Source organism: Arachis hypogaea, chromosome 20 (genome assembly GCF_003086295.3).
Source record: "Arachis hypogaea cultivar Tifrunner chromosome 20, arahy.Tifrunner.gnm2.J5K5, whole genome shotgun sequence".
In the NCBI taxonomy this organism is placed as follows: Eukaryota; Viridiplantae; Streptophyta; class Magnoliopsida; order Fabales; family Fabaceae; genus Arachis; species Arachis hypogaea.
Window position 1 is genome coordinate 2,178,344 of NC_092055.1, and position 8,416 is coordinate 2,186,759.

At 30.3% G+C, this 8,416-nt stretch overlaps 1 long non-coding RNA gene across 7 annotated transcripts; it reads right to left on the minus strand.

The window, feature by feature from the left end:
- Positions 1 to 265: 265 nt before the first annotated feature.
- On the minus strand, positions 266 to 4,345 carry LOC112783636 (uncharacterized). Of its 7 annotated transcripts, none has more exons than XR_011878370.1 (7): positions 3,699 to 4,345; positions 3,070 to 3,256; positions 2,796 to 2,884; positions 2,423 to 2,588; positions 1,753 to 1,922; positions 1,453 to 1,657; positions 266 to 556 (listed from the first exon to the last, which is right to left on the minus strand). It is a non-coding gene; the product is annotated as an uncharacterized lncRNA (long non-coding RNA). The 7 variants fall into 7 exon arrangements; XR_011878369.1 differs by having other exon boundaries at positions 1,753 to 1,972; XR_011878372.1 differs by having other exon boundaries at positions 2,423 to 2,585; positions 3,699 to 4,343.
- Between the last annotated feature and the right edge of the window lie 4,071 nt (positions 4,346 to 8,416).

Consider the following 8,416-nt stretch of genomic DNA (forward strand, 5'->3'; position numbering starts at 1 on the left):
TTATAATGACAAAATACAATGTCTATTTAGCACCAATTAATAGAAACCTAAAACTAAGATTTCAAACTCATTAATAAAGAAATCAACCAAGAGGAAGAGGGTTCCATTAACTGGACCATTGTTTATTAATGACATGTATTTAATCCTTAGTCAAGGTTTAAGTCTATAAAATAATCCTGCCGAAATTGTTGATTCTCAATTAATTATGCACTTGGAATATCTCATATAACATAAAGAGAGACTAAAAAATAAAACAGCATAACCATTTAAAACACAATGGCTCTATTTTTTAGAAGTAATTTATTAAATATTTAAAACATCTTATAATGCTAAAAATCCTTAGCACAATTGCAACATATGAATGAAGAATGGTGTATACAGTGAATGGCTTGGGGGCAGTACTGGTTCCCATCCTTCCTGTCATACTCATAGAAAGGCTTGCACATATGGAAGGCATACAAACTGCATACAGTGAATGGTTCGCCGCGCATAATCTTTCCAACATTATCTCCTCAGATTGACACACTTGTTCACCCAAATGTGTCATTGGCTTTTCCTGAGTAATACCAAAAAACAGAGACATAATTAATGTTATTTAATCTATCATTTAATCACTAAGATATTTGAACTCATAATACCATAAAATGAAGAAACCTCTCGGTGCAACAATATATGTTAATTATTTGAATTAATCATTATATGTTACATAAGTTCAATCACAAATAAAAAAAATTAATTTGAAAAGAAAACAAACATATATATACTCTAATGCATATTCTCACATATCAAAACATGAGCAAAAGTAATTCCAAATCTTATTCACCATGTCTAACCAAAGCTTTGAAATGGAGAGTAAAGGTAGTATTCAACCTGATTATCAATATTTGTTATTTTTCACACTTTTTTTTATCATAAAAACTTTGACCTAATACCCTCATCTGCTGTGATGTCTTTCAAGCATACCATAATACACAAAGCAAACCATATAATTTTAAAAAGGATAAAAATAAAATACAAATCCTTAGCTCGTATGAGTCTTAACCATCCAAGGAAAAAAATAACCTAAAGAACAATAGTCAATCAATCAATGATGAAGATGACAAATAGACCCTTTTCAGTGAAAATGCATGACATAAAAATATTTATCAGTAGCTGCTATGATGCTACAATGCTTTGATATGGAATTTTCAATAACTTGATTTCTTTTATAGACAAATAATAATAAAAGAAAACTACAAACTTCAAGCTTCAGCTAGATGAGAAAAAGTTTATGTATCTTCATGACAGGCTTCAGCAAATACGAAAAATTTGAAGATAGCATTCATCCCCCATGAGCTCATAAAACAATCCAATAATTAATAACAGAGGATAACACATAATAGACATAAGTGTTTTTTTTTTATCTCACATCAAGCTTAAAAATCATGTCTATATAAGTCATATAGTACTTACCTGACAATTGTGCAAGGGTTGAAAGCATGCTATTACTCTAACAACAATTGTTGATCCGCCTTCAATTCCATTTGCACGTTTTAATGCACCCCAAAAGATATGCCACAATAGAGTATGGCAATGAAAGCACTAAACTAATAACTACAAAATAAAAAATAAACTAATGTGAGAATGGGTATGGCAGTGTTAATGGAACCTATGCTACCTGCGAAAACAAAGAATAATCTGAGTTAGTTACTTTATTATTTATGAAATGAAATTGTCTAAATTTGTGGATTCATTCATATCCATCATATATACCTTATTTGAGGCACAACTGAACCAAGCACCATAAGCAGAACCACCATGCCAGAGAAGGCTTTGCAAGGAGGAATGTGAACCTGAACAACCACTTTTTTTCTCCAATTCCTCCCTTTTCTTTCAATTATTACATTTAGGATTGCCATCATGGTTTCTTCACCTCCTTGCTTCTGTAGTGATATTATTTTCTTTTTTCTGAGGTTATGATAGTGATAAAGATCTAAAGAGATCACATAAACAGTTAAAATCAAAATATTTACCAAATCCCATTATCAAAACTCAAAAAGGAGATACCAAACCGTGTATCATAAACAGTAAAAGTTACCAAATCTTATTCAATAATGTATTGGATAAAAAATAAGATTCTAGAGAAGTGATATGAAATGAAAATCAAGATTTTAAAATATGGTTAAAAAACATATTAAAAAATATAATAGTAATGTCACTCAAATTAAAAGAATATAAAACTACTATTAGAAAAAATTAAAATAAAAAATAAACGCAATAACAAATCAATCAAATGCCGACTTCAAAAAGAAAGGAAGAACACCGAAACAAAAAGGATTGCAAGAAAGAAAGCAGTAGAGTAAGGGATGCACAAAAGTATACATATTCACTTGTTATTAAGAAAGAAAGCGGTAGAGTCAGGGATTGCAAGAAGTTAGGGTACCACAAATCTAAATGAAAGATTGAAGATCCCATAAATTTGGCTGTTGCAAGAAAATGTCTCTGGAAATCAAGCAGAGCTGCCGGATCTTGGACTCCAAGAGCTGAACCTTCTTGCCGGGGTGCCCACTAATTTCCAGTAGCCAATTTGATTTTGCCGTTGCGTACTGCTGCTCCGTTATTAGAGTGATGAGAAGAAAAAAATTGAAAAATATGATCTATGAGGATGATGAAAATGAATATATACTCTGAAAATACAAAAGCCAGGACATCAAAAACCAAAGGAAAAATGATTAGTTCATGCTGCATTACTTAACAATCTCATTTGGTTTGTACATTGGATGCAAATTAAAGATAAGAGGGAAAGAGATTAAAACCTTTTGGCAAATTGCCAATAGAATCCCGGCAACAACAATGAAGTTATGGATTTTCTGCATCAAAAGCTCCACACAAGGCAAAGACGCCTCTGCACAACAACAACATCATCATTTCAATTCTTACCAAAATTAGAACATATACATCAGATCAAATAATAAGGAACACACACAGCTCATCATCGAAAACCATTATGAATCTGTGACTGAGAGGAGTATGAGTAGGGATATCAAAATTAAAAATCATATACGTTCATTTGAAGAAGACGCTACTTACATAAACAGAGAATACAGAATCATCGCACCAAGACCATTGATGGCCGCTTCTAGTGCTGCAACTATGCTTCTCTTCCGTTCTGCCTATTGCCATCTGAATCATCTCAGCCTCACCAAACTGCATGCCATTGTTGTCGATGCCAGTATGAATCTCTCACTCCTTCCTGTCGTGTCTCTACTTCTTCCCTCTGCTTCCCCACAACAAACACAATACCATAATGCATGTCACCATCAAGAAATCTCCGCTTGACAAAGAAAACACAGAGATAACAAAAATAAAAGAAAAAAAAATGATGCAGAGAGATATATAGATCTAGGAGAAGAAAGACATGAGAGAAGATAGAGAAAGAAAGAGGGTTATGGTAAGAAGAAAAATGATATTTGATTATTTGAGAGATTGTTTGAATGCTTGATAAGGTTGTGCATATTTAAAATTCAAATTTCAATTTCAAATTACATATAGATTTAGTCAAAATTAAAAGGACGGAATGAGGAACATATTGAAAATCAGGAACATCTTGAAAATGAGGAACCTCTTGAAAATAAGATGAATCCTTGTCTGAATGCAAATCTAGTCTATACAGACAGAAAGATAAAGACAAATATAAAATTATTATATCGTTGTTGTACTTTCTGCTTTCATAGTCTCATTGCATGTGCTCTTTGTGGCGGCGACTCAGTACCTTCCAACAATCTGCTCTCTTCCGCCGCTTCCTCCTTCGTATCCATCACTACAGCATTGAAGATCACCACGAACTCCACCGCACCCACTGTGACCACCACCGCCATAGCATGGTCCACCGCCATAGCAGTCGCCATCTCATCCACTGCCGCAACCCTACCACCAGTGATAGCGTTGCCTCCACCGCGATGACTCCCCTAAAGGTTGGAGCCATCAGATACAGTGACATTCTCTGCCTTAGTGCGTACACTAACTCTAATCTCCACCTCTGACTTAAATTAGGAACAATAAGAATTAGAAGAAGAAGATGAATAAGAACTACGGAAGAAGAAGAAAATTATACGAAAATAGAATAAGTGAACGGAGGAGAAAAAAAGAAGAGGAACTGAAGATGAAGGAGTAGAAGAACCGAAGAAGAGGAAGAAGAGATAAAATTGGAAATAGAGAATGGCAAGAATCCCTTTTTTTTTTAATTTTAATTTTGTATTCAAAATTTAAAAGTTAGAATTTTAGGGGTGTGTGTACACGTAAATTGTAAAGGAAGTTGAGAAAGGGAGATAAAAAAATTTGGATACGGTCATGAAAAGTGTGGTGTAATGAAATTGATTTCATGTAGGAGGGTAATATAAGAGTCATGATGATTAAAGGCATTGAAATTTTGGTGGATGAATACATATAAGAAAATTATATGGTACAGATCTAAATCTGTACATATTTAAAGATTTGTTTACTTAAACCACATTTTCTAAAGTCACACTTTTCACTTAAAACTGTAGCTCTTCACAAAGAAAAACGTCACCTAATGAAAAAAAGTAAATTAAAAGATTTAAGAGAAGAAATAATTAAGTTATCAAAATTAATAGATCAAAAATTAATGATTTTAACTAATGTTAACTGTAATGACACCGAATTCTTAAAATCAATACAAAATGATTTTTCTCAAAATCTTTATTTTACTATAAGTTTTATTAAAGGACTTCAAAAACCTGAAAAAAACTTATTTTTCACACGGAATTTCTAAGAAATGTTACCATGGAAATAATTCCCCACATCTTTATCATACTTTAACCCACAATTAAATTCTATAGTAGATATGCTTGAAGAAATATTAGTATCTATAAAATTTCAAAGAAATAAGGAAAAAGAAAATCCCAAAGAAGAAAAATTTCAAAATATAATCAACATAACAGATTTAAAAGTAAAACCACCACTAAAATTATGAATATTGAAGAAAAATTAGAAGAAGTTACAATGCTTTTTAAACAATTAAAAATGGCTCAAGAAAATAATATTATGGAACAGGGATTTCAGATAGAAGAAGAATTAGTAAATTCTGAAAATATAGAAAATGAAGAACACATCCTAGATTATTCAAGTGACGAAGAACCAGCAATTCCAATACAAATAAAAAATGAAGCTGGAACATCTAGGGATAATCAATCTCAATTTAAATGGGAAACAGGTTTTGATAATTATGCTTTTAAAAAAAAGATTTATAAATAAAGATTCAAAATATACAAAAACACCATCAAAATACGTTCCTAAAATCCAAGAAATGGAAGGAGAAAGAATGCTCGATTTAGATTGTAAAAAGAATGAAAAAGAAATTTTCGAAAACTGGTTGAATTCCTTCTTATTAGAAGCCTTTACTAATCCAAAACTTAATGAATTATCTGGAAGAGATATTTGGAATTACATAGAGTTTCATACTAAAGGAGCTATAAGAGATTATATGACATCAATAGAAAACCAAATAATAGAAGAATTAGCAACAAAAACAATAGCTTATGATAAGATATTATATATAATGATGATTCTATATAAAGAATTTTTTGGAAAAAATATTATAGATCATAAACAAGAAGTCTATAATAAAGAATATCAAGAAGCAAAAAATCATTTAGCTAACATTCAGATATATGATCTATGTAATGTGGAGTCTTATATATGTGAATATAGAATACATTATTACAAATTAAAAGAAGAAGATAAAAATCATTATCTTAGTATGTATATAACAAAACTTCCATATCCTGCTAATGAATTTATTATGGGAAGATTTATAAGAGAAATAAATAGAGGAACAATTGAAAATAATTTTGGTGGAGCAACCTCTGCAATAAGAGAGGAAATAAAAGAACGTTGTATGCAAGAAGCAACTCAAAAAAGATTTGCAAATATAATTAGAATTTGCTGTCAGGATAATGAAGAGATATCTCAAAAATATGGTCTTAATAAAAATTTTCAAAGAAAAAGAAAATATCAATTTAAAAAAAGAAAATACTATCCAAACTGGAGAAAAAAGAGGTATTTTAGAAAAAGAAATAACAATAAAAATAAAAGATAAAAAAGTGATTATTGCCCGAATAAAAAAGAAAATTGTAAGTGTTGGTATTGCCAAGAAGAAGGACACTATGCAAATGAATGTCCGAAAAAGAAGGATAAAAAGGATCTTACTAAACAAATAGAAATTGCTAAGTCCTGTTTCATGGAACCATTAGAAGAATCTGATGATAACTTAGACTATATTTTTGAATATGTCTCGGAAATAGACTCAGAGACTGAGTAATAATGCTACATTTATTACTATAAAAATAACAGAAAAGTTTATAAATGCTTTCATAGATTCTGGAGCAACGCAATGCTTTGCTAGTTCAAACATAAAACTTGATTGGAAAAAATTAAAGAAACCATTAAGAGTTAGAATAGCTGACAAATCAATACATAAAATTAACCAAAAAGCAGAGATGGTTGAAATTTTTATTCAAAATTATAGGTTCATTGTTCCATCTGTATATATGTTAGACTCTGGAATGGATTTTATCATAGGAAATAATTTTTTAAAGCTATATCATCCATTCATTCAAGAATTAACATATATAATTTTAAAAGCACCACACGATTCTTCAATAAATCAAAAATCAAAACGTATAAAAATACCAACTACCACTATAGATAAGATCTTAAAATTTAAAATATTTTCTATATTAGAGACATGTTATTTAAATTTATACTTTCAGATAAATATCCCAAAAAATAGTCTTGAAATAAAGATAGAAGAACTTTTGGATGAAATTTGTGCTGAAAATCCTTTAGATGTTAAAAATACAAATAACGAATTAGTAAGTATTAAATTAAAAGATCCTACAAAAGAGATAAATGTTCCAAATAAAATTCCTTATTCCGCAAGAGATAGAGAAGAGTTTTCATTAGAATGTAGAGATCTTTTGGAAAAAGGAATTATAAGATTAAGTAAAAGTCCTCATGCGGCTCCAGCCTTTTATGTCGAAAACAATAATGAAATTAAAAGGGGAAAACGAAGAATGGTTATTAACTATAAAAAGATGAATGAAGCAACTATTGGTGATGCTCATAAACTTCCAAGAAAAGATTCTATTTTAGAAAAAATCAAAGGAGCAACTTGGTTTTCATCTCTTGATGCAAAATCAGGATATTGGCAGCTTCGTTTAGACGAAGAAACAAAGAAATTAACTGCTTTTACTTGCCCAACAAAAGAATCAACAAGTGTGTTACTCTATGAATGGAATGTATTACCATTCGGATTAAAGCAAGCCCCAGGTATTTACCAAAGATTTATGGAAGAAAATCTAAAAGAGTTAAATGAATTTGTTTTAGTGTATATTGATGATATACTAATTTTTACAAAACAGGATAGAGAAGATCATCTTCAAAAATTATTAATAGTTTTAGAAAGATGTAAAGAAAAAGGATTAGTTCTTAGCAAAAAGAAAGCAAGAATAGCAAAACAAGAAATAGAGTTTTTTGGATTAATTCTATCTACTCAAGGAAAGCTAAAACTTCAACCAAATGTCCTAGAAAAGGTAAATTTATTTCCTAATAAAATAGAAGATAGAAAACAATTACAAAAATTTTTAGGATGTATAAATTATATTTCTGATCAAGGATTTTTAAAAAATATAATAGAATACACTAAAAGCTTATTTCCAAAAATAAGTACTAAAAAAGAATGGAAATGGGATGAAAAAGATAGTATGCAAATTCAAAGGATTAAAGAATTATGTGAAAAACTTCCAGAACTTTATATTCCAGAAGAAAATGACTACTTAATAGTAGAAACAGATGCTTCAGACATAACCTGGTCAGGATGTCTAAAAGCTAAGAAAGCTATAAAAAGTTTGGAACAAGGAAAAGAATCACTAGATTCTAAAGATTCCCTAAAGGAATTACTTTGCAGGTATATTTCAGGGACTTTTACTCCAACAGAACAGAAATATACCACTCATGAAAAGGAAACTCTAGCAGCAATTAAATCTCTTAAGAAATGGAAAATTGATTTACTACCAAGAGAATTTACATTAAGGACAGATTCAAGCTACCTAACAGGTTTCATACGATATAATTTAAAAGTTGATTATAATCATGGACGATTGGTAAGATGGCAATTATTTTTGTTACAATATCCAATAAAAATTGAATATATTAAGGGTGACAAAAATGTTATTGCAGATACATTAACAAGAGAATGGAGTTCGTCTACAACGCATTAGATCAAGAAATTCAAAAATATGAGCAAGAGCTCGAAAAATGCAAGCATTGTCAGCAAATAAGGACACAGATCCAATTCCTCAAGAAGGCCATCGAAGCAATGAAATCAACACAACAAGCAGAAACATCAGAGTTCAGC